The sequence below is a fragment of the Phyllostomus discolor genome, chromosome 2 (genome assembly GCF_004126475.2).
Source record: "Phyllostomus discolor isolate MPI-MPIP mPhyDis1 chromosome 2, mPhyDis1.pri.v3, whole genome shotgun sequence".
Taxonomy (NCBI): Eukaryota; Metazoa; Chordata; class Mammalia; order Chiroptera; family Phyllostomidae; genus Phyllostomus; species Phyllostomus discolor.
In genome coordinates this window covers 34,961,437-34,987,961 of record NC_040904.2, presented here as the reverse complement: position 1 = coordinate 34,987,961, position 26,525 = coordinate 34,961,437, and the positions used below count along the sequence as shown (strand labels likewise).

General features: G+C 40.0%; 1 long non-coding RNA gene across 1 annotated transcript; it reads right to left on the bottom strand.

Moving 5' to 3' along the window:
- Positions 1-8,049: 8,049 nt before the first annotated feature.
- LOC118498813 lies at positions 8,050-26,258 on the bottom strand. Its single transcript, XR_004901279.1, has 3 exons — positions 26,247-26,258; positions 23,466-23,470; positions 8,050-8,132 (listed from the first exon to the last, which is right to left on the bottom strand). It is a non-coding gene; the product is annotated as an uncharacterized LOC118498813 (long non-coding RNA).
- Between the last annotated feature and the right edge of the window lie 267 nt (positions 26,259-26,525).

Below are 26,525 nucleotides of genomic sequence, written 5' to 3'. Positions count from 1 at the left end.
AAGATGAAAAAGGAACTCACACTAGTACACATTATAATTAAATTGCCACAAGTTAATTGTAACACAGGGAGAGAAAAGCAGTAAGAAAAACACCAACTTGTTATCCACAGGAAACTTCATAAAACTACCTGCAGATTTTTCAGTAGAAATTTTGCATGCCGGGAGGAAGTGTCACCACAGATTCAGAGCGCTGAGGAAAAAATAAACAAACCTGGCTACTAAGAAAGCAACACTTAGCAAAACTGTTCTTCAAAAATGAGTAAGTGGCCCTGGCTGGTGTGGACCGAGTTCCCGCATGCAAACCGAAGGGTCACCAGTGTGATTCCCAGTTTAGGGCACATGCCTTGGTTGCAGGCCAGGTCCCCACTTAGGAATGTGCAAGAGGCAAGCACACATTGATGTTTCCCTCCCTCTCTTTCTCCCTTCCTCCCCCTCCCTAAAAATAAATGAATAAAATCTTTTTTAAAAACTGAGTAAGTGATAAAGACTTTCTCAAACAAAAGCTAAAGAATCAGCTTTTCATCATCCTTAACAGGGCCTTACAAAAAATGCTAAAGGGAGGTCAAGTTGAAATAAAAGGATGTGAATAAGCAACATAATATCATAGGAAATTACAAAACTTGTTGATAAAGATAAGTATATAGACAAAGGTAGAATACTGTATTATTATAATGGTGACAGTTAAATCACTTTTAATTCTAGTATAAAAGTCAAAAGATAAAAGTATCACCAATAACTATAATGAATAAATGTTAATGGGTATAATATACAAATAGATGTAAATTGTGACATCAATTTTTAAAAAAGGAAGAAAAGTGTTTGGAGGGGAGTAAAGGTGTAGAGTATTTGTATGCATTTGAAGTTCTATCAGCTTAAAATAGTCTGTCATTGTCACAGGGGTGCACAGGTAACCAGGTTCTTAGTGATTGAGGACAAAAGAACTGAACCGAACACACAAAGTTTATAGCATAAAGAAAGAGGGAAGGTTTATTAAGCGACAGTACACTCCACAGGACACGGGAGTGGGCCAACTCTGAGCAGAGAAGGAACATGTGGGCTGGAGGGATTCTAGTCTTATAGGGCAGAAACTCCCTGGCTAGTCTTTGGCGGGCTTTTCCTGCACAGGTACAAGAAGTTGGATTTCAAAGCTACTGCACATGTGTGGTTTCCCATGATTTTCTCGATTGGCTACTGGAGAAGGGGGTCCCACAATGTTATTTCATTATAATAATATTATAATGAATCAGGGATAATGTGCAGGCACATTCCATGATTCAGAGTTATCCCAGAAAACAAGAACAACCCGTCTTAGCGGGTCTTTGTCATGTATGGATGTTTTTCATCTCAGCCCTGGGGGGCCTCTGGAGTTTCCTTCCTGACTATCTCCTGCCTCATCATGACCATAAAATATTTTACGTAGCCCTATGCTAACTACAAAAAAAAATAGCTAGGAAGTTATGCAATAGGAAAAAGAGAAAGAAATCAAAGCATATCAACCTAAAAAAAACCACAAGAATGATAGAAAGGAAAGAAAAGAGGGAGAAAAATCTTATAAGACAAACAAAACAACAAAATGGTAATGGTAAATCCTTTCCTATCAATAATTACTTTAAATGTAAATTGATTAAATTTCCTAATCAAATGAAGTGAGTAGCTAAATGTAATAAAAACACAAGGCCAGCCGTATACTCTCTACAATAAATTCACTTTTGATTTAAGGACACACATAGGCTGAACACAAAGGAATGGAAAAAGATATTCTATGCAAATTGTAACCAGAAAATAGCAGCAGTAGCTATATTTATATCAGGCAAAATAGACTTTCAGTAAAAAACTATCATAAGAGACAAAGAACAATGTTATATGAAAAAATCAATTAAAAAGGAAGATGTAACAATTCTAAATATATATTCATCCAACATCAGAATACATAAATATGTAAAGCAAATATTAACAGAACTGACAGAAGAAATACCAATACAATAATAGTAGGACAGCTCAATACCACATTTTGAATAATGGATAAAACAACCAGACAGAAAATCAACCAAGATAGCAGACTTGAACACCACCATTGGCCAGGTGGACTTAACAGGACTTAACAGACATATGGAATGTTTCACTCAGCACCAGCAGCATTTATGTTCATCTCAAGTGTGCACAGAATATTTCCCAGGATAAAGCATATGTTAGGTTACAAAACGAGTCAACAAATGTAAGATTTAAATGATATTAAATATCTTTTCTGACCACAATAGAATGAAACTAGAAATCAATAGCAGAAGGAAAATGGGAAATTCTCAAATACATGGAAATTAAACATATACTTTTGATCAACCAAGGCATTAAAGAAGAAATCAAAAGAAAACTTAGAAAATATCTTGAAAAGTAAGACTACAATATCCAAAACATATGGGAGGCAGGAAAGGCAGCATTAACAGGGAATTTTATAGTGATAAACATCTAAATTAAAGAAGAAAGATCTCAAATAAATAACCTAACTTTACACCTAAAAAAAATTAGAAAAAGAACAAACTAAACCTAAACTTAGCAGAATGAATAAATGAATAAAAAATAGTAGAGCAGAAATAGCTAAAACATAAAATAGAAAACCTAACAAAACTGAGTGTTTTTTAAAAAAAATAAACAAAACTGAAAAACTTTTATCTAGACCAAGATAAAGAAAGAGAAGACTGAAATAAATAAAATCAGAAATGAAAGAGAACATATTACAACTAATTCCACAGAAATAAAAACGATCATAAGAGATCACTGTGAATAATTCTATACCAACCAGGACTATGAATAATTCTATACCAACCAGGTAACCTAGAAAAAAATAAACAAATTCCTAGAAACATACAACCTGCCAACACCAAATCATAAAGACATAGAACGTCTGAACAGATCTATAACCAGTGAGGAAATTGAATTCATAGTAAAAAAACATACAAATAAAGAAAAGCTCAGGACTAGATACTTTATAGTTGAATTCCTCCAAACATTTAAAAAAGAATTAATGCCAAAACATCTCAAACTCTTGCAAAAAATAGAAGAAAGGGTACATTTTATGGGGTCAGCATTACCCTGATACCAAAGAAAATGACACCTCAAGAAAAGAAAACTATAGGCTAATATCCGTGATAAATATAGATGTAAACATCTTCAACAAAATGCCAGCAAAATCAATTCAGCAGCATCTTCAACAAAATGCTAGCAAATGTAATTCAACAGCACATGAAAAGAATCACACATAATGGCGAGGTGAGACTCTCTCTGGGACGTGAAAATGGTTCGACATTACACAAATCAATTAATGGTGCATCATAAAGAATGAAGGAAACAAGATGAACAGGAAAAAATCATATGATTATCTCAATAGATGTGGAAAAAGCATTTGACAAAATTCAATACCCTTTCATAACAAAATCTCTCAACATTATAGAAGGAATTGAAACCAGAAAAGACACCGGAGTTAGGGCTGCCCGTCACTCTCAAACCCAATAAGCAACGACAGGGACTGAATCTTTATGGACACTGTATTCAGGTGGCCGGTGGTCTGAGAAGATGGCAGGTTCATACCCTAACAGACCATCTTAAATTCCACTTTAAAATGGCCTTTTTTATAAGGAGAACAAAGTACAGGTAAGGGGTTTGGAATTCTGGGAAAAGTTAATTCGATTTTAAAAATCCCAACTTCAGCATTCTTGCCCTGGGCAGTGCTCTTTAGCTGTGTCCTGGGCAGTGGTCACCTCACCCTGGAGCACAATGGTTCAGAGGTCGTCTTCATTGCTTGCAGTCCTCCTGAGGAACAAAGGTGGAACTTCTTATGGTCCTCGGGAATCAGGGCGGGTCATACTTTCAGTTCCTGGAACTAATACTTTTATGTGCATTGATCACTAAGCTTATCAAACAAAAATTTTCCAATTCTTAAGTCCCCTATCAGAATGACTTTGATATAATAAAAGGGATATACAAAAAAACACAACTAAAATCTTACTCAGTGATGAAAGGCTGAAATCTTTTCCTCCAAAATCAGGAGCAAGACAGGGATGCTCACTCTCACCACTTGTATTCAACATAGCACCAGAAGTCCTAGCTAGAGCAATTCAGCCAGGGAAAGAAATAAAAGACGAGTGGAAAAGAAAAATGTAAAATTATCTGTTTGTGGATGACATGATCTTATATGTAGAAAACCCTAAAGACTACACACACACACACACACACACACACACACACACACACACACAATTATTAGGACTAATAAACAAGTTCAGTGAAATTGCAAGATACAAAATCAACATAAATAATCACTTGCATTTCTATATTCTAATGAGCCAAGGAGAGAGGCATGAGAAGAAACCAACCCTGCCAACAACTTGATCTTGGAATTCTGGTCTTTGGACTGTGAGAAGATAAATTTCTGTTGCTTGAACCACCCAGTTTGTGATATTTTGTTAGGCAGCCCTAGGAATCTAATACAGATTTTGGTACTGGGAAGTGGAATGCTTCTGTAACACAAACCTAAAAACGTGGAACTGGCTTTGAACCTGTGTAACAGGTAAAGGCTGGAAGAGTTTTGAGGTGCATGTTAGAAGAAACTAAGATTGCCTTGAAGAGATTGTTGCTAGAAATACGGACATTAAAGTTGATGCTGGTGAGAGCTCAGATAAAACCGAGGAATTTGTTATTTCCTCCCAGTGGGGAGGAAGGGAGAGCTTTGTTAGGAAGTGGCAAAGGTCATGCTGGATTGAGTTCAAGTGTTTTGTGGAAGGCAGCCTTTGTTTTGGATGAACTTAGATATTTCACTAAGGAGATTTCTAAGCAGAGTCTAAGCACTCCGATTTCTCCTTATTGCTCGTAGTAAAATGTGAAAGAGGAGATAAATTAAAGAAGGAATTGTTAAGCAAAAGGGAAACAAAACATGCAGATTTAGAAAGTTCTCTACCTACCCATTTGCAAGAAATAAGTTTTTTCTAGAGAGGACAACAAGGGCGTAGCTGGGCAATCCTGTGAGGAGGAAATATCACAGGTGTGGCGCACAGATCCTATCAACCAAGTCTGCAGGGACTTGCTCCAGGGTGACTGACCAACTTGTAAGGACCGGGACAGATAAGGGGTGAGAGGAACACCTGGAATTCTACAGAGCAAGACAATAGAGCTACCTGGCTGGGAGCATGCATTGTCCTTCTAAAAGTGGAAGAATTATCCCAGAGGCAGGACTGTCCCTTCTTGGGTTCCCAAAAGCAGGGCCAACTCCTCAGTTTCAGTGGGCCAAGCTGCTGCTCCCTGGGACCTCAGGAGGACGGCTGCTGCCCCGGGGTCTCAGGGGCAGTGTTGTTGCCTCCATGGATTTGGGAAGCAGGGCTGCCGTCGCATGGGCCTGAAGGACAGGGCATCCAGCCAAGGAGAATTGTTTTCATATCTTAAAACTGAATAAAATTTTCCCCCGAGAGGTTTTGGACTTGCTTGGGACCTGCGATCCTTTTCCTCTTTCTGATTTCTCACTTTCAGAATGGGAATGTCTATCTTCTGCTTGCCCCGCCACTGTATTTTGGAAGAAGATAACTGGTTTGACATGTTCATAGCTGAACAGGAATTTTGCCTAAAAATGCATCATACCTTGAGTTGTAGCCACATTGGACTGAGATATTTAGATGAGGTTTGGGACTTACTGGTGCTTAGCATCAAGACTTCAGGGCTCTTGGGATTGAGGTGAATGTACTTTTCATGTGAGAAGAACATGATGAATCATCAGGGGCCAGAATGTTATAGGCTGGATTGGGTGCTCCCCAAATTCAAATGCTGCAGTCCTAACTCCCCATGCCTTAGAATATGTGGAGACAGGGCCTTTGAAGAAGTAATTAAGTAAAAAGAAGGTCATTAGGCTATGCCCTGATTCAATCTTACTATTATATGGTGTTACTATAAAAAGAAATTTGGACACTATACAGTGCTACCATAAAAAGGGGAAAGTTGGCAACACCAGGATGCTTGCACACAGAAGAAAGACCCTGTGAGGACACAGCCAGGAGGTGGCCATCTGCAGGCCAAGCAGAGAGGCCTCAGAAGACACCAAATGGACCGAGATCTAGATATTTGAGTTCTAGGCTTCAGAACCGTGAGAAAATAAATGTCTGTTGTTTAAGCCACCCAGTCTGTGGTATTTTGCTATGGTAGCCCTAGTGAACTAACACAGGAGTCCACCACTGGTCACCGACGCACCGCGTGACCATATCATGACCTTTCCTTCTGGATTCTGGTTTCCGTATCTGAAAACGGCAGGTTGGCCTACTGATATGTAAAACTGTCATCTGTTTTTACAGTCAGCTGTTCCAGAATTAGTGCTGATCTTCATGGGATAGCAGCTGTGCTCTTGTTTTTTAACCTAACTTCCGTTGTCCCTCATCTATAAAAGCCAGAAGTGGGGTGAGGAGGGGTTACAATTAAACACAGGAATCTAAAATCTCCCAGCATCTGTGTTCGTTTCCCGGTGACCATAACAGAGAATCATGACCAAAATTTGTTGTCTCACACTCCCAGAGGCTGCAAGTCTGAGTGAAAATGTCAGCAGGATTGGCTCCTGCTGAGGCCTGGGATGAAGAATCTGTTCCTTCCTCTCCCCTAACTGTGGTGGTTTGCTCACAATCTCTGGCTGGTTTTTGGGTTTTTGGGGGGGGGTTTTTTGTCTGTAAAAACACCACCTTGATTTCTGCCTTAGTCTTCATGTGGCATTCCTCTGTGCACACTTCTGTGACCAAATTTCCCCAATTGAGTCACATTGGATTTACAGCCCACCCTCACGACCTCATTTTAATGTGATTATCCCAGTAAAGACCTTATCTCCACATCAGGTCACATTCTGAGGAACTAGGGGTTAGGACTCCACCCTAAGACTTTTGGAGGGACACAATTCAACTCATAAATAACACTATCTCTAACTTTTAACCTCTCACCAGAGTAAGTATTACTAAGATTCCCCCAGGTCATCTTCCTGCCACATTTTCATCCTGGTTCTCCTACCTGCTGCTTTATGCTTTGCTCCCCCCCCCCCCCCCCCCCCGCGCTCCACCGCCCCCCCGAAGTACAGAAAAATATATGCATTTCTTTTATTTAAGATTCTGACATTGTTGTCTTGAAGGGCTCTCTACATGTGATGCCCTTTTTTTTTCAGTTTTTATTGAATTTATTAGGGTGACATTTGTTAATAGGGGATAAATGGTGACAGAAGGAGACTTGACTTTCGGTGGTGAACACATAAATCCTGCCTGCTGCTTTGTGTCTATTACTTGGTTGTCTCTTTCTGGCAACTCCAGAGTCAGCAATTTGGAGGATGCGTTTGGTAATCAACTTCCCCTTCTATGGGAGGCTACAACGATGCAGGTGCAGCCTCCCTTGGATCCACGTTCTCCAACCCATGGACACGCCCATTTTTTTTTTAAGATTTTATTTGTTTTTTATTTTTAGAGGGGAAGGGAGGGAGATAGACAGAGAGAGAGAGAAACATCAATGTGCGGTTGCTGGGGGTTATGGCCTGCAACCCAGGCATGTACCCTGGCTGGGAATCGAACCTGGGACACTTTGGTTCCCAGCCCGCGCTGAATCCACTGAGCTACGCCAGCCAGGGCCGACATGCCCATTTTTAAACCCATCTCAAGGATCAAACTCAAGAATCCCCACCTGAGTCAAAACCCTCAACTTTCCCATCCCGCCCACCACTACCACCACTCATCTGAGGGGATATGAACATGAAAACTCACACATCCCAAGAAAGTAGGTTTAAAATGACCTTTATATGCAGAAGTGGAAAAAAAAGATGTAGACCAAAGAGTATGAAGGTGGGCCCCCCAAAAATAGAACTGCCCTCTGGAGGGTGGCCCTTTGTAGTACAGGCTAGGTGAGTGTTCTAGGAACCCATCTGTATCAGTGTACCAGCTGGCGTTGTTTTTTGAGGCTGTGCTTGGCTTCAGTGAATTTTCTTGAAGACTCTTTCAACAAGTTTGCCCATTTCATGAGGGATGATTTAGTGTAACTAAAGTGTAACTGCCCACACAGTGCGGAGTGTTCAGCAGTTTTTGACCAAAAGCAGCATGACCTCTGTGCCCTACCCTCTCTATTCACTTGATCCTGCCCTGAGTGACTTTTTTATATCCCCCGATGAAAAAAGTCCTCAAAGAGAAATGTTTTGCAGATGTGGAAGAAGCGAAACAAAAGAAAAGAGCAGAAGTACTAAATGGCATCAAACCCAACGAGTTCAGAAACTGTTTTGAGCAGTGGACAAACCATCTCCATAGGTGTATTGCATCAAACAGAGAGGACTTTGAAGGTGACTGAAGTTTAAACATGTAAGAATAAATATACAATTTTTTAAATAAATAAATTCCATGTTTGGGTCCCCCCCTCATACATCCTACTTTGTAAAACCATTTCTTGTCTTGTACCCCATATCCTTCCCAGCAAGCTGCTGCCGTGCTCGTAGAAGACTGGCTGGTGGGGAGCTCTGCGGGCCCACAGCTGTCTCCTCATTTGCATGAACGGTTCCCAGGACCAGGCAAGAAGACCGAGTCATGTTTCTTAAAACTGGAAGCCCTGTTTTAAGAACTGATTTTCTGCACTTGGAAAGCACAATTTTCATTTGTCATTTAAGGATGTTGGTACACTAAAGGCTAGGGATAAAATAACATACAAGCAGATAATTACTTTAAAAATATGGACCCCCTTGTTTTCATTAACACTCAGCATACCAAAGCACAATTAGAAATGGCCTTTTAATTAGAAGTGGCCTCTTCCAAAGCCAGCACTGAGGTTTCCATGGTGAGAACAATTTTTTAGTATCATCACTTAAAGAAGGAATAAAATATCAGAAATATGTGCAGTTTGTTAGATGCTAAACACTAGCATAGTAATGTTTTCTTTTTTAAAAAAGGTGAATTTAATGGAAATTGAACCTTCTATCGTAGACCATGACTCCCTACAAGGATCCCCATTTCAAAGAGAATCATAAATGTATTTGAAAAGGTGGGGGTGGGGATGGGGGTTGCATCCCATACCACGTCTGTGAGGGAGCAGTTGGGTTCCTCGAGCATAGCCGGAGGTGAAGATAACATCGCCTCCCTTGGGGGTTGTTGCGAAAGTGTGCAGTCATCCTCAGACGGCTCCTCTTCCTCTGGCCTCTGCGCTGCTTATGTGCTATCCTGCATTCACGCTTAGCCAAGCTAGACTCATAGCTCATGCCTCGCAACTTTTTGGAATTCATTTACAAAAATTACTGCAGACTCTATCTCTAAAGACGTCAGAGGGAAAACGAAGACAATGGGTTTGCATTGCACGGCTTCCCATCTCAAAACCACAAAAATCTCTATTAGATATTGCTGTTCTCTAATGTTTCTTTCTTCTTGGGCTATTTCTGCCAGTGAAGACTTCTCCTGTGGACTCTTTTCACTCATTAGCCCGGGCTCTCAGGCCTCTTTCTCTTTCTCCTGAATTCCTCCTCACCATTGTCCTTCCTCCCCTCTATTATGCAGAAGAATCTAACTCTGTCTTTAATCCGATGCCCACAGTTGCATAACCCAAACCATCCTGAGGTTCATCAGAAGTTCTATGTGACAAAATATTACAAACACTTTATGTTAAGGCTCATGCTCACTGGCCAGTGCTTAATAGGCCCTCGAGAGAATAATATTAGTACATTTAACTCTTCTAAAAACTATATCATTGAAATTCAGCTTATTTTCACTTCTACAACTGTCTTCCTCCCCTTACATTATTTCCTAGAGTTCTAAGAATCAAAGACTCCTAAAAGCTTAAGCTGAAAAAGACTTTTGGGAACCAACTTGACCCTCTCACTTTAGAGAGAAGATCACTAAGGCCCAGAGAAGGAGGGGGACTGACTTTGTCCCGGTTCACAGGGTGAGGGAAGGGATTGGGGTGGTAGACCAGATCTCTCAGTTCCTCACACTCTTTCTACAACATCAGTGATATTCTACCTACATTCAGAAATACATTTTACATTAGGCCCCTAAATATCCATATGTGTGTTAATATATGACTTATAACACTTTTCCTTACTACATGTGATGCATGCTATTTTCTGTTCTGTTCTATCAAATTTCACTTTTAAAAATATTAGTCATTACTCTGTAACTTGATTTCAGGCTCCATTAATGGGTTGTAATAAAGTGTTCGATAAACACTGTACTATCACCCATGATCAGTGCCATTTGAAGTCAGGGGAATTTCCACAGAAAGTTAGGCTTGAGCTGGAACTCAGTATAGGGGCAGAATAAGTAAAGGTAAGTAGGCCTGAGAAAGCAAGAATGGGGAATTAATTAATTAATTAATCAATTATTGATTAATGTTGTGTTGATTAATGTTGTATGTGTGTAAATATCTCCAAGAGAAGCCATTTGAAAAGATGAAGAGATATCAAAATTTAGTAAATTCTGGTAAAAGTATATCAAAGAGAATTAATAAAAGCTGGAGGGAATATTTACTCTTGATTCAAAGTTAAAATTATTTTATACTGTACAAAAAAATCTTAGTTGTACAAATTATATATAACTATGTGGAAATGATGTGAGTTACAACCACGGGATTTCATGTAATTAATAAACTTGTAATAGTGTTGAAGCTCACTGAACACCAACAAGACACTAATAACTGTGCTAGGCAGGTGGTGCAGAGGGAATCCTCCTTTGTGCTGGTGGGAATGTAAACTGGCACAGTCACTGTGCAAAACAGTATGGAGGTTCCTTCAAAAACTAGGAATAGAGTTATCATATTACCCAGCAACACTTCTTCTGGTGTCTACCTGAAAAATTTGAAAACAAAGATATTCACACCCCTGTGTTCATTGCAGCATTATTCATGGTGGCCAAGACATGGAAACAACTGAAGTGTCCTTCAGAGATGATTGGATAAAAAGGAATGTAGTGTGTATATATATATATATATATATATATATATATGTGTGTGTGTGTGTGTGTGTGTGTGTGTGTATATCCACACCATGGAATACTGCTTAGCCATAAGAAAAGATGAAATACTGCCATTTGTGACAACATGGATGAATCTTGAGAATATCATGCTAAGCAAAATAAGTCAGACACAAAAAGTCAAGAACCATGTGGTTCCACTCAGATGTGAGATAAATCACTGAAAGCAATACATGAACAAAGAAGACAAACAAACAAAAACTCATAGATACAGACAACAGTATGATGGTTACCAGAGCAAAGGGGGTGGGGGTGGGTGCTAAAAGGTAAAGGGTCAAATATATGGTAATGGAAGATTTGACTTTGGGTGGTGAGCACACAATGCAACATACAGACGGTGTACCATAGAATTGTACACCTGAAACATATTATTTTATTAACCTGTTTCACCCCAATAAACTTAATTTAAGGGAGGAAGGAAAGAAGGCAGGAAGGCAGGAAGGAAAGAAGGAAGGGGCACTGAACATGCCTCCCCTGCCCTTGCCTGATAATTTACCTCCATTTTTCTCTTTTCCACCTCCTTCTAGATGAAGCCTAGGTGTCTTTTAGCAGCCTGTGTCTCTGGGGATCAGGGTTCTTTAATGAAGAGACCTCAGGACCATCTTCCTTAGTTCAGACCTCTTTTCTAGTATGCATATCTCAACCTATGACTATTGGACACTTTTTACAGAAATTCTCAGCCATGCCTTACCCTTTGCTCTGCTCCTTCAGCCTCCAACTTCTCCCGTGTGGAGTCTTTAATCTGGATCTTCTTTCTTTCCCCATTCCCTAAATACTTTCACTTGTGGTTCTTGGTGGTTTCCAGTAAGCTACCTGTACATACTACTCCTCATTCTCATTTAGTCAACTCACTTACCTCCTCTTGCCTTTTAAGTTTCCAGAACTCATGAAAGGACTAAGTCCTTTTACAGCTCACTACCTCATTCTCAATCCCCTGCATTAACCGCTTAGCTCAGGCTCCACTATGGCCCATCTTCCTGCCCCAACAGGAAATACCTCAGATTTAAGCCTCATTTGACGGCCACAGGCTGCCTTTGGATATCCCAGCATTATTTTTGGTCTTGCAGTGCTGACTGACACTTCACAACTTAACAATATCAAAGACTTCTTTCTCCATTCTGATTAGATTAGACTTTAAGTTCCTTACAGAAGCAAGACGGAAATTCTAGGGTAAGAAATGTGATATGAGAAGCCCTGGTTTGTGTGGCTTTTCTCTCTGTTGACAAAGTAAATACTAGTCCACCTGTTCAACCAGTTTCCTTCCTCCCTCGTGCTCCAGGTGCTCCAGGTGCATTCTTCCCAGAGCTTTGAGCTCCACTGGTGAGGAATGCCTTCTGACACACATGAAGGAGAGGTTGTTTCTGGTGTGAGGTGGCATGGAGTGGGAGCAAGTCAGGGACTGACTGGTGCTCAGGGCATCCACAGAAGCACCCTTTCGTGTCTTTCTGGGGGCAATGGCATAGACTAGAGATCCCTGCAGAAGCAAACCTAGGAGTTCTCAGAACGAAAGACTCCTAGAACCAGAGCTAAGAGTAGAGAAAGAGTATAGGGGACCATAAACAAAAGCCTTAAGATTTTACAGCCAATAGGTTGAAGAAATTTTGAACACTCTTCTCCTAAGTCTCACCTCATCATTCCAAGTTATGTTGCATTTCTACAGCATTGCCTCTGTACCAAAACACTTCTTCTACTCAAATTTTAATTGTAGGTATTTAGGTTTATAGCTCAATGCCTATATATGTCTCTGTGGCTATCAGTGCCCAACCCATGCTCTACACACAGCATGAATAGAATCGCTGGCTGTGGAACTGCAGTTGTGACCCCCACATGAGTTGCTGCTGCACTCGACTCAGTGCCTCCGCTGCACCCCAACCCAGGTTTCCCAAGATAGTGCTCTTTCCAAAATGGAAGGAATCCCTAATAAGATTGATCAGTGGTCTCCTTCTAGACATTTCCTATGACATATAAAATCTCCTACAAACACACAAATGTGATCACTCTGGCCCTCAGGAAACTTTACAACCTCACATGTTTTTAGGTAATGAGGTGAAGAGAGAAGGTTGGATAACTGTAATATTAAACAGGATTCATACAAGTACCTAAACGATGCAAATGTTATTTCTAAGTACATTTACTGTATTCTCTCCAGTGGATCATACCCATGAATTTTGGTATGCTATTTAGTGCTTACTGTTTTTCTTCTGTCTAGTAAAATCTTTTACTGTGTGGGAATTTTGTACGAGCCTGAATCAGATTGAAATATCTAGTGAGCTCAGTAGCCCCCACCCTTTATAAATGGCCTCTTAGGTTCCAGGATCCCAGAATATCACATTGTTCAACAGATTTCCCTGAGGACGGTCATTAACTGGCTCCAGGAAGTTAGCTGAATTGTTAGAATTTATCACTTTTACCTGAAGTGAACCTTTCACAAAGCACACAAGTTGGGCACGTGATAAAATGGAATTTGAACTTGCTCACACTAATAAGGACAGGTGATATGATCGTGTCTGGTTAAGTGTTTGTGTTGCAGAATCTGGGCTGACCCTTGACTTCATTGTTATCTGGATTTGTTGGGGGATGAGAGCTCCAGGCCCCAGCTCCTCCTAAAGGGAGGAAGTTACAAAAAATAATCTGATTCCTATAAACAATCAAATGTGTTTAAGTCAGTTGATAACACCCATTAGAGTGCAGAAAAGTTGGAAGTTTTTACCTTAGCTTGGATCCCCTGGGCTCAGTGAATTACAGGTAATCGACACGGCAAAGGCACTCTTTTCTCCTTTACACTTTTTTTCTAGAGAAGGCTGGGCAGCTATGTAGGCGTTACAGAGATCTGTGACTGGTCCCCAGGGTGGGCACTGGACAAGTTCTCCGCGCGTCCGTGTTCTCACACCATTCTGCCCTGCCCAAGTCAGCACACACGTACTCATCCGCGTGCTCAGAGGAAGTCATGCTTTTATTTTAACTTTATTTTGAATTTGTGCCTCAAGTATTACCCTTGACTTACATATCTTGTACTCTCCACCTACAATGCCTATTTTTTAAAAGATTTTATTTATTTATTTTTAGATAGGGAAGGGAGGGAGATAGGGAGAGAGAAACATCAATGTGTGGTTGCTGGGGGTCATGGCCTGCAACCCAAGCATGTACCCTGACAGGGAATCGAACCTGCGACACTCTGGATCACAGTCTGAGCTCAATCCACTGAGCTACGCCAGCCAGGGCTATAATGCCTATTTTTAAAAAATCTCTTTTTTTTTGCAAATGCACTTTGGGAATGCCTGACTCGTAGGATTTTCTAGCAGGTAATGGTGGGCACTGAAATGGTTTGAGGTGAGTGACAATTATCTCTCCTGCACAACCTGGTGGAGTAAATAACGAAAGCAAGTATCGGATTTTAGTCAATTCACATATTCTAAATACCTTTAATATCACCCCTCATTTGTCAGGCTAGTCAATCAGTCATTAATTTCTTCCAAAAAAAATCAACAATGTATAATAGCTATTACGCCAACTGGCAAACTGTAAGGTATTTTTTTAGGTACATATAACAAGCATTTGAAATTATTTCTGGTGTTTAGAATATTGGCTGACCACCCAAACGATGCATTTTCTTTTAGGGCCACAGATCGAGTCTATGCTGAAGTGATTTGAAAGTAAACTGCTGATATCTTAGCACATTTTCAGACCCAGTTGCAAATATTTCCATTGTAAAGGGCCGTGTTGAATAAAAATCCTCTAATATGCTATGGACATTGTTAATTTCCAGAGAGGGGATGGTGCTGGTGCTGGATCCGGTATGCAGCATTTCCTAAACCTAGCTGGCCGTGGAAATCTTCTTGGTAATGTATCCCATGCGGCTAGTGTTCCTCAGAAACCATTTTGAAAAATGCCGGTCTAGCTGGATTACATAAGCAGAGTTCCAGGGAAAGCTCTGAGGACTGGAAGACTGGGTGTGGTGCTGTGACAGATACGCAATGATGAAAACCGAAAGGGTAGGAAAGTAAGAAATCTTGGAAAACCCAATGAGACAATGAAGGAAGAGAAACAAAGTCCCTTTAGTAACTCGACTTGTAGAGACAGGTGAAGCTTTTGGAGATAAGCATAACCCAATGTGATGTTATCTGAGTATCCAGAGATGTTGCAACCTATCCAGACATTAATAACACGAAAACCATCCAGTCTGAAATCCAGACAGTTACTGAAGTTAACTTCAGTCGTCTGGTGAAGCAATGTATGTGCTCACACGGACGTGTGTCTGTAAGATCAGATGTGTAGCAGATTTAGATCTGCCTCCTTTACAGCAAAACTCCCCAGTAGAACTGTCTATTCTTACTCCCTGTGCTCATTCCCCTGCCATCCAATGCTGCATTGAGACCATTCTTGTTGAAGTCACAGACCGCCTCTAGCTACTGACTTGGGTGGGTGATTTTGGGGCTTTTTGAGTTAGTTTGGTATATCCTATATGTTCAGAAGTTTATCTCTTTCATCTAAATTTTCACATTTGCTGGCATAAAATATTTCAGTGTCCTCCTGTTATCTTTTAAACATCTACAGCAATTCCTAATTAGCTGTTGATCTCCCGCTGTGTCACCTTAAACACTTCTTTTAGGAGCTTCTAAGCCTCTTAAAATATGCTTTTTAATATTCACTATGGTGCTTTTCCTTTGAAGCTTTGCAGCATTTTCAACATGATTATTATACAACTTTAGTTAACCCTTAAAAGTGTAATGTACTTTACAAAATACCAAACAAGTTGCAAAAAAAAAAAAAGCTACAGTGAAGTAAACAACAGAGTTTGGGATAGAAGTCCAGAGTACTCATTGGCTAATAGTCTTTGTGTCTTATCTAAAGACTCCTGGCCAAGAATGTAAACAACATTTCCTGAATATCGCAGTCAAAACAAGAGAACAAATAAATGTTGATGTGTAACACATGAATGTTAATAGATAACTAGATATGATACAGTATCATGGAGATACTCGCTTGTTTTTTAAAATTCTTTCTAAGTAGCATTATGAGAAAGCATGTTGCCCAAGGCGGCCAATAAAGGCGTGTGCACAAATATGTAAAAGGACAAGAACAAGTGTGCTTGTAACACAAAAATCCTGAGACCTCACTGGTATTCCTTGAATGGTATCCAGGCATGAGACAGAACCTGGTACTTCGCTTGAGTAGTTTTGCCCTTTGGAGCTTAATTCCAGGCAATTCAACTAACAATTCATACAAAGGGAGGAGCCCCACTAGAAAGTCAAATTTATTCCCCGTTCCCAGAGAAGGTTCCACACCTTCCCTCTAAAAATTACTGCTACAATAAGCTACCATTACTGATGAGAGGATATAGTATTTCCCACTGTAATAGATTAAGAGAAAAAGCAAAAAAACAAAAAGACAACAACTGACTGTGAGTATAGAAGACAAAAATATTGAGATACCGACAGCCAACACTTCCCTTTCATTTGCTCTGCCCAGTTACTGCAGTGCTTTATGTATTGCAATTCATGTAGTCTTCACAATAATCCAATAAGGGAGTTGTAACTACTATGCCCATTTCATTGATAAAGACACTGAGACAGAGAGGTTGAGTAGCTTGACGAAGATCACACAGCCAATAAACGGCTCTGCTGGTATTCAAGCCCAGGCAGCCTGGCTCTGGGGTTGGGGCTATTATCAGTCATTAAATACAGGAATCAGTAGTTAAAATGACACTCATGTGCATTGCAATATCTGTGCACATAAAATGTTTAGTGAATCTGTACATTTTAAGATAATATCACGTGTGTTTTTCTCAATTCCTTATTTTATAAAACCCTAGGAAAGAACCCCCTTCATTATTATTGAAATAGGAATTCTGGAATTCTGAGTGGCTCCAGCAGCTTATCTGGAGGGCCCAGGCACAGAACTATCTTGTTTTAAACTTGGCAAATAAGTTACCTCGCCAAACTGTGAAGTAACTAAATTCATGTTTTGAGATGTCGCATGTGTTGAAAGGTCTGGACTTATTCAAACTTGCAATAATTTTCCATCTTTCAACATGTTTTAACTCCCTCCTGTGGATTGTGAAATCTAGTTCAAGTCAACAACTGGATCTGAACATAAATACTCAGGGAAGTAGAAATACTGAGTTGTTTACCCTGCATGTCCCAAAGTGCAACGGTCTTAGAAACCCATTGCTTTTTATTCTTTTTATCCTCTTATTGTTCTATTATTCTGCTGTGAACTAGAGTAGGCCTGCAGTGGCCCCAATCTCTTCTTTCTTAGCTCCCACTGCCATACCCCCTGAATGGCTCTCCTTCTGGCCTCCGCTGCTCAGCCTCTGGGGGCGGTGGTGTGCCCTCCTCCCAAGCCAATGAGAAGCCACCTCTCAGGAAAGAAGGCTATGCTTTCCAAAGCTTTTCTTCTGGTAAAGTATTTTGGCCACCGAGGGAAGCTTAGGGAATGCTTTTTTCTGAAGGCACATCTTCCCTCTCCGAATTAACTGCCTAAAACAAAAGCCAACCTTGATTTACTGGTGAACAATAATAAATTGTTTTCTGTGCACTTGCAAATGAAAATGGACCTGTGTCAAGAATTATGAAAAGCCAGGAGGGGAAGCAAAGGGTCTTCTCTACAGAGTTAAATGGTATGAAAATACATCGCCATCTCTTTTTTAGTAACATGTGTTTGGCATTTAGTACATTTTTTCTGATTGCAAAAAGAATAGCATCTTCTTTGCTCATATTTTTCCAAATCCATATCAATTTTCCACCATGGCTGCATGATATTCTGGCCTAAGTATTCTTGGCATTTGTTTACTCAGTAACATGTTTATGTACCAACTTTAAAAACTGCAGTCTTCCTGCATCTCGGGTCTGGGCGACCCTGGTTTTACACTATTCCTGCACTCCGGAGAGGAATCCAAGGGGTCACAAGGGGACAAGAGGAGAAGAATGTTTGCTGTCAGAAGGGAGGGTTTGGCCCAGGATTCAGCCTCAGGAGGGAGCAGCAGCCAGAGCCAAAAGCAGCCAGACCAAAGTGCGTGTGCATTGTTTACAGGAAGAGTAGGCTTCAGACAGAATGTTTTTGCAAAAAGACTAGCTCTCCTCTGTGGCAGAGCCCTCCCCCAAAGACTATGTGGTTCAGATTCATGCCTTTCTATGTGGGGGAAGAGCCCACTTGTAGCCAGGAAATCAGAAATCTAGTTACAGTTTTTACAATCGTAGGAAAGCATGAGAAGAATCCAGGCTTCCTACCTAAAGAAGTTAAACAGGTTAATAGAAACATGGAACTCTATGAAAGAGACCCTGTGATTTCAACAGAAGAAAAAAGAAACACAAAGATTTATTATTTATTTTTATTGGCACTGATGTTGTGGGTTTCCCCCCCATTCCTAACAAACTGTTTCTTGAAAGGGAAAAGTATTATCTCCCTCAAGTCATTTTTCTTGCATATTATCTGTGTTTTGACAGCCTTCACATAAACAGGGGATAGAGCTGTCATGTGGAAATTTATTAAATGTTAGAGTTTAAATAAAGGGCAATATACAATACAGTATAAGCTCTCCATTTTTTTTACATGGAAGAACAAAACAACACAAAAACCCTCAGGTCCCGGAAATTAGCCGGCTAAATCCATGGGTTGTTAATATGTCTCGCCAGCTAAATGCATTGTTCCACACAGGTTACAGTGACTCATGCCTCTTTACCGCTTTAAACCGTCTCATGTGACTGCGAGGCCCATGCCATTCTGTGAAATACTTGTATGTCAACAGTCCCATTACTCTAACTAAACTGGTGGTAGAGGTTAAACGTATTAAAATCCTTAAGAAAAAAAAGACAGGTGTAATTTAGCAACTTCAGAGCCATGTAAAATTATCTTAAAAGATTAATACGGTTTGGTAAAATAATTGCTAAATCCAGGGTATCATCAGGAAAAGCAGTCATGTGGTTGTTGTAGAACAGAAAGAGTTTGTCCACCCAGCACGAACAGAACTGAACGCTAAATGCCGAGCGAGTACTGCAGTAGAGAAATACTGACTGTTTTATGGATGAAAGGTGCGTCAAGGAGAATAGGAAGGGAATGCTCAAAATTATCTAGGGCAAAATCACAAGACGCTGTGGGTTAGGAGTTCGGGGTTGTGTTGGGAGCTGACGGATCAGAGGTGAGGAATCATTGCTTCAACTCTGAGGTCTGTCCTGGTGTCTCTTTGCCTGGTTTCATGGGTAAGTAGCCAGGGGGTTGTTTGACCTTAAGGCTCAGAATAACTCAGGTCAGGATGTTATCTTCAGATTCCCAGAGGTCTGGACTCAGTGACCATTAGTCAGTCAGGCTACTCTCTTCTGCTGCCTGGGGACTGCTGATTATTAAAGGGAAAGGCTAGGTCACTGAGGGATAGACAGAAAGAGAAAGAGATGATTTCTAGAGCTAGGAATTAAAACTGAATTTAATCAAAGTCACATGGCCCCTCAGTTTCATGATTATACAACATGCTATAAAATAGAATAGAATGAATCTTTTAGAGCTAGAGAGAGATTCACAGAGATATCTAGTACTAACTCCTGATTGTGAAACTACAGAAAAAGCAATAGTATTCAACACTTCCTGGAAGAAGGTGAGAGGGCTTTTTACAAAACTCACTGTGGTATTGACTGCTCAGCAGGCAAATAGGTCAAAGGACAGAGCTGGGAACTCAGAGAAAAGACCAATGATGCATGTACAGAAATTTGACGGGTGGCAGAGTTAGTGTAGGAGGTGGACAAGAAAAGGATGGACATATCAGCGTAAGGCTCTGGGACAGAAGGTTATTCATATGGAAGAAAAGAACATGGGACATCCTTCTTTACTGCATACCCGCCCCCCCAAAAATTGTTTCCAGGTATATTGAAAGCACAAATGTTAAGATCTAAATAAATGAAGTTTTCTACCATATTCATGACTTGGAATAGGAAAGAATTTCCTTAACAGGACATAAGGAACATAAACCATAAAGGAGAAGATTAATAAATTTGACCGTATTAAAATTACGAATGTCTGCTGATCAAAATACACCATTAAGAGAGTGCAAAGAAAATCCACAAACACCAATATATATGAACAACAAAGGATACATTAGCATATGGGAACAGTTTCTGTGAATCAATGAGAATAAAACAATCCAATAGAAAAAGAATGTTTATAAGCAAATTAAGTGGAAATAAAGCTGAAATTTTAGAAGATGCAAAAGACCCTTCAAAATCAACACAATATGTTCTGAAACTTTTTGTGACTTAAATACCATGCATCTGTGATCATTGAACTACATATTTTTGAACTGAATGTAGACCGTTAGTGCTACTACTTGAGCTAAACTTCTACATGGTTCATAATGTTTAAAGTGTGTACTTAATATTATGCATGTAATTGTCCTTTCACTCTCACCACTATGTGTCCATTTGCAAAACAAAAACGCTAATAATCAGTAATAGTGCTATAAAAGATGTTAACTCTGTTTAGTCATTGACTGATCTGGCTCTAACATTAAACTTTTGTGTTTACTGACCTCTGTTGCATTTATCCTACCCACCTCAAAGTTATCCAGCTGTGTTGAATATCAGCGTTACCCTGGTATATACATTATTTTTCTTTTTTGCTGTTTTATGCCTTCATATTAGCAAAATATGAAATTCTGTGAAAAAATGAAATCCCTTTGATTAAAAAAAACAACGACAAACTCCCCTTCTGTAGCAGGAATCAAATTGCTTGTTCTTGAAAACTTTCTCATCAAGAATTTAGTAGAAGCAGGTATATTTATATTACTTTGATGTTTGTACCAATGTTCCCAAACAGTGTGCTTTGAATTTAAAATCACTAATTATTTTTTATGTAATTCTTCTGATGCTCTTCATCACTCATCAGTGATCAGAAGTGAGATGTAATTCCTCACCGCTTTACTGCAAGAACTGAGTACAATCTTACTGTAAGTTGAAGTGAATTTTGCCCTAAGTCAGAGATTGTGCAAAGATGAACTTTTTGGGTTTGACTGATTGTAGGTGGGTTGGGTGCGGTGTGCTGAAGACTATTGAATGCAACTTACAATTCTTAATAAAAAATCTTTATTCTCTTAGTATTAAAAAAGGATGTTTAAAAAATATGAAGTTATTGCACAGAAGATAGAACGCTAAGTGAATAATAACATATCAAGAGATAAGAAAATGCAAACTAAAGCCACAATGGCTCCCCATTGTACACCACTAGACTTGCAAAAATCCCTACAGTACCACATGTTGGTGAGTATGCAATGTGGCAGGAACTATTTTACTGTAGGTGGGATTACCATTTGGAAACTTTCTTTATAAAGTACATGAACATAGCCTACAACCCATGTAAATGGGCATGTGCCTTGAGGGACATGTATATGAATGCTCATGCAGCGTAACTGTGCAAAAAAAATGAGAAAATCTCTTAACAGTTGAGTGGACAAATTGTGGAATATTTATACACTGGAATATTAAAAAGCAATGAAAATTTTAATGAACTATAGCTTCATACAACAATATGAATGAATGAATCTGAAAAAAAGTAAGGTGAAAGAAGCAAGTCACAAAAGAGGATTTGTTGTATGATTCCACATGTGTAGAATTTGGGTAGTAAAACTACAGGGTCTGGCAGAAGTCAGGCCTGCTTGAGTGTGGTCAGTAGGATACATGAATGTCTCTCATGAGATGGAGAACAATTTGAACATTTCACCTAAAATGTCATACGGTGTGCTTGGGTGTGATATTGTTATGTGACAGAATTACATGCTTATGAATTTGTAATAACAGATTTTGTAATAAAAAGGGGGCTTTATGTGTACTGGACCCTGTATATTTTTAAAAAACAAAAATCTAAAAATCATAAAAACCAAGACAGCTATTTTCTCTGGGAACAATTGAAGCACACAGGAAGGGTCTAAGTTACTAAATAAGGTAGTAGATTTTGTTCTAGATCAAGGTCTTATAATAGACAAGGTTCTTTTTATAACTTGGGTTATTATTTCATGGCTTATAGTTTTGTGATTTTATTATTATCACTTATATTACACATATATATTTTTATAGTCCCTTCAATATGTATATTTTACAATACAAAATGATTTTATTTTATTTTTTAAATTACATTTTATTGATTATGCTATTAGAGTTGACCTGATTTTTCCCCCTTCACCCTCTGCACCCAGCACCCCCTTCCCTTTGGCAATCCCCCCACCATTGTTCACATCCATGGGTCACGTGTATAAGTTCTTTGGCCATACCATTTACTATCCTGTACTTTACAACCCCATGGCTATTCTGTAGCCACCAACTTGTACTTCTTAACCCCCTCACCTCTTCACCTATCATGCCATATGCCCCTCCCATCTGACAACCATCAAAACACATTCTGTGCCCATGATTCTGTCTCTGTTCTTCTTGTTTTCTAGATTGAATTGTTGATAGATATGCATTTTTGCCATTTTATTGTTCATAGTTTTGATCTTCTTTTTCTTAAATAAGTATTTTTAACATTTCATACAATATTGGTTTGGTGATGATGAACTCCTTTAGTTTTTCCTTGTCTGAGAAGCTCTTTATCGGCCCTATGATTCTAAATGATAGCTTTGCTGGGTACAGTAATCTTGGCTGTAGGTCTCTGCTTTTCATGACTGAATATTTCTTGCCAATCCCTTCTACCCTGCAAAGTTTCTTTCGAGAAATCAACTGACAGTCTTATGGAAACTCCCCTGTAGGTAACTAACTTCACTTCCCTTGCTCCTTTTGAGATTTTCTCTTTATCTTTAACCTTTGGCATTTTAATTATGGTATGTCTTAGAATGGACTTTTTTGCATCCATCTTGTTTGGCACTCGTTGTGCTTCCTGGACTTGCATGTCTATTTCCTTCACCAAACTAGGGAAGTTTTCTTTCATTATTTTTTGAGTAGATTTCTAATTCTTTGTTCTTTCTTTTGTCCTTCTGGCACCCCTATGATGTGAATGTTGGACCTCTTGAAGTTGTCCCAGGGGCTACTGACACTACCTTTGTTTTTTTTTGGGGGGGGGGCTTCTTTTTTCTTCTTGTTGTTCTGATTGGTTGTTTTTTGCTTCCTTATGTGTCAAATCACTAATTTGATTCTCAGCTTCATCCACAGTACAATTGTTTCCCTGTAAGTTGTTCTTTATTTCAATTAGTGTATCCTTTGTCTCTGACTGGATCTTTTTTATGCTGCTAAGGTCCTCACTAAGTTCCTTGAGCATTCTTATAACCAGTGTTTTGAACTCTGGCTCTCAGAGATTGTTTATCACCATTTCATTTAGCTCTTTTTCAGAAGTTTTGATCTGTTCTTTCACTTGGGCCATGTTTCCTTGTCTCCTTGTTTTGGTAGCCTCCCTGTGTTGTTTCTGTGTATAAGGTAGAGCTGCTTTGACTACATGTCTTGAAAGTGTGTCCTAATGTAGCAGGTGTCCTGTAGAGTCCAGTAGCACAGCTTTCCCTATGACCCAAGCTGGGTACTCAAGGTACGCCCTTTGTGTGGGCTGAGTACAGCCTCCTCCTGTAGTTCAGCCTTGGTTGCCACTGGCAGATCAATGGGAGAGATTTCCCCAGGCCAATCAGCTGCAAGGATTGGCTATGACCACTTACCACAAACCCCCGCTCTCCACGGAGGATCAGCTATGCAGTGGCAGGGTGGTGGTGCTCTGATGTGGTCTGTAGCTGTCCACTGGGTATCCTGGCCCTGGGGTTTCCTGGGTGTTGCAGGCCAAGAGCAGGCCCCACCTGTGTTTTGCCCAGGGCCACACTCCCTGAGCTATAACACAATCTATTTGTGCCGGGCTTGGAGATTCCCAGGCGAAGCCAAGCTGTGAATCTAGGGTAGCTGCTGTTAGTGCCAGGTCTGGGGTTTATGAAGGCCAGCTGTTGCTTGTTTGAGAGGATTTAGGAAGTTGTGAAGCACAAACCAAGATCAGTCATTCATACTGAAAGCAGCTTGGGTGGACCTGTAAGTTGGGTGGGGCAGAGCCTCTGGGGATCTGCAAGGTGGGTCCAACAGTGTCTGCCAGGTTGATGGATTCTCAGATTTAGCACCAGCTTGCTGGCTCTGTTGGTGAATATTTAGCAAAGGGACAATGGCCTCTACTCACCTTGATGACAGACACTTCAGTTTCTCCTAGTATGGCCCTGGTGCGTTTCAAGCTGCTACCGCAGTGCTGGAGCTCAGAGGAAGTGAGTTTAGTGGGTGAGTCCATGTGTGGGTTCTTTAAAAGGAACTGCTTGGGGAACTCCAACAGTTTCACCCACCAACTCTTTCCCCTGTGGTTTTTGCAGGCAGAAGTTGTGGGGTTTATCTTCCTGGCACTGGAATCCTGGGCTGGGTGGCCTGGTATGTGGCTGGTACTCCTAACTCCCAAGACATCCCTCCCTAATTTTTATCTGACACACATGGGTGTGGGACCAGCCTGTTCCACATCTGCACCCCTCCTACCAGTCTGGGTAATGCGGTTTCTTTAATTCTGTAGTTGTCGGACTTCCATTCAACTCGATTTCTGATGGTTCTGAGTGATGGTTGTTCTATATTTTAGTGTTAATTTTGGTGTGGTTGTGTGAAGAAGTGAGACATGTCTGCTTATGCCACCCTCTTGACTAGAATCCACAAAAATAATTTCAAAAGGAAAAAAAGTCAAGAAACCCAATATATTAGAAAGGGTACTAGAATTGGAGCCAAGAGGTGCTATCATAAATTCACATGTTAAAAAGAAAAAGGTTTTGTGTCAACTCTTAGCCACTCAACTGTTTAGGAGTGGAAAGAGTATTTGGAGCAGGGATGAGTAGAACAGCAGATATTTTTTTAAGCTCTCTATGCCAGCGACTTTCAGCCAGTGTGTCACAAGAACTTTAAAACCTTCAATATCTGACTAATTAGTCAGGGGCACTGACCTCATTTCCTTTAAATTTCAAATAAAGATAATGAAAGCAGCCAACGCAACAATATCTGTCCAGTTGGATGGGTCAAAATTATACCTTTTATCCTGTCAAATCAGCAAAAAATATGTATATTTTGGTGTACTGCAGAATTTTAGTAATTAGTTTATGTGTGCCATAAGACGAAAAATGTTGAAAATCACTGCTCTAGATAGTATCAGTGAATACTTGTGAAGGCTGGGAATGCTTTAGTGTCATTGCATTGTCTGGGCATCAAACATCTTCTAAACACCAGACTCTTCACAACGTTGTATCTTGTTTTCCCCACAAATCTGTGAAGTCTGCATTGTTATACCAGTTGCACGGAGAAGAAATCTGAGGCTCAGAGGGGTTAAATGCCTTGTCCAAATTAACACAGTCAAAAAAGAGGCAGTATACTGGTGTCTTAAACTTTTCTGTGCAAATGAATCTCCTGATATCTTGTTAAAACACAGATTCTGATCCAGCAGGTCTGGGGCCTGGGATACTGCACTTATAACAGGCTGTCAGGTTCTTTGAGAGCTGCTGATCGCTGACCCACTCTGAAGGCCGTGGGTTCTGGAGCCACACTGCCTGGAGCCCCGATGCCATCATTTTGTAGTTTTGTGTTATGGAACAATCACATTACTTTTTTCATCTGTAAAATGGAGGTGATAAGAGTTAGCTCATAGGGTTGTTGGGCTGTTTAAAGTTACAATATTCATGCAGGGTTTTAGCACAGTGCCTGGCACTTAATAAGCATTCAGAAATATTAGTTATTTTTAGTAAGTAACATAGGGCTATGCTTCTAATGAGAATTCTACTGTTACTAAGAGGAGCTAATAAATTATACCAGGGAGGCTTCAGCACAAACAGTAGGAAAATTGCCTGGAGAGAATTACAGCAAGCAACTCTGCCATTCTAACTCCTTATATGCTGCTCGAATGTCTTGCTGGGTCTTGTCATTTCATGTAACTTTATATAAGAATACTTAACATGCAGAAGACTTACTTTTTCTGGAGAATAATCTCCCTACAATCTCCTCTGTGGGAGGAGACAAACTTTTCTGGGAAAACAGCTAAGGCTGGGAATCTATCCAATTGTTTAAAACTGCTGATCAAATCCAAATTGACAAATATTTTCTTATTTTTTTAAAGATTTTAGAGCGAGGGGAAGGGAAGGAGAGAAGGAGAGAAACATCAGTGTGTGGCTGCCTCTCACACGCCCCACACTGAGGACCTGGCCTGCAACCCAGGCAATGTGCTGTACCTGGGAATCGAACCCGCAACCCTTTGGTTCACAGGCTAACACTCAATCCACTGAGCCACATCAGCCAGGGCAACAAATATTTTTTTAGCATAAACCATTTTGAAATTAAAATGTAACATTAAATGAAACCATTGACTAAAGGTATTTTGGGGAGAAAGTCAAATGGAAAGCATTATTAACAACCAGTTTTTCTTTTCCTAACACCCTGTCACAATACTGCTGCCTTCCTCTAACCACTGAGATTAAAGCTGCAGCGTGGTGTCTGTTCATTCCATTTTATATCCTCTTCCCTTGTTCATTTAGTCAACCTAGAGGATTACACTCGGTAAGTTTAGGAAGGGTCTTACCACTGT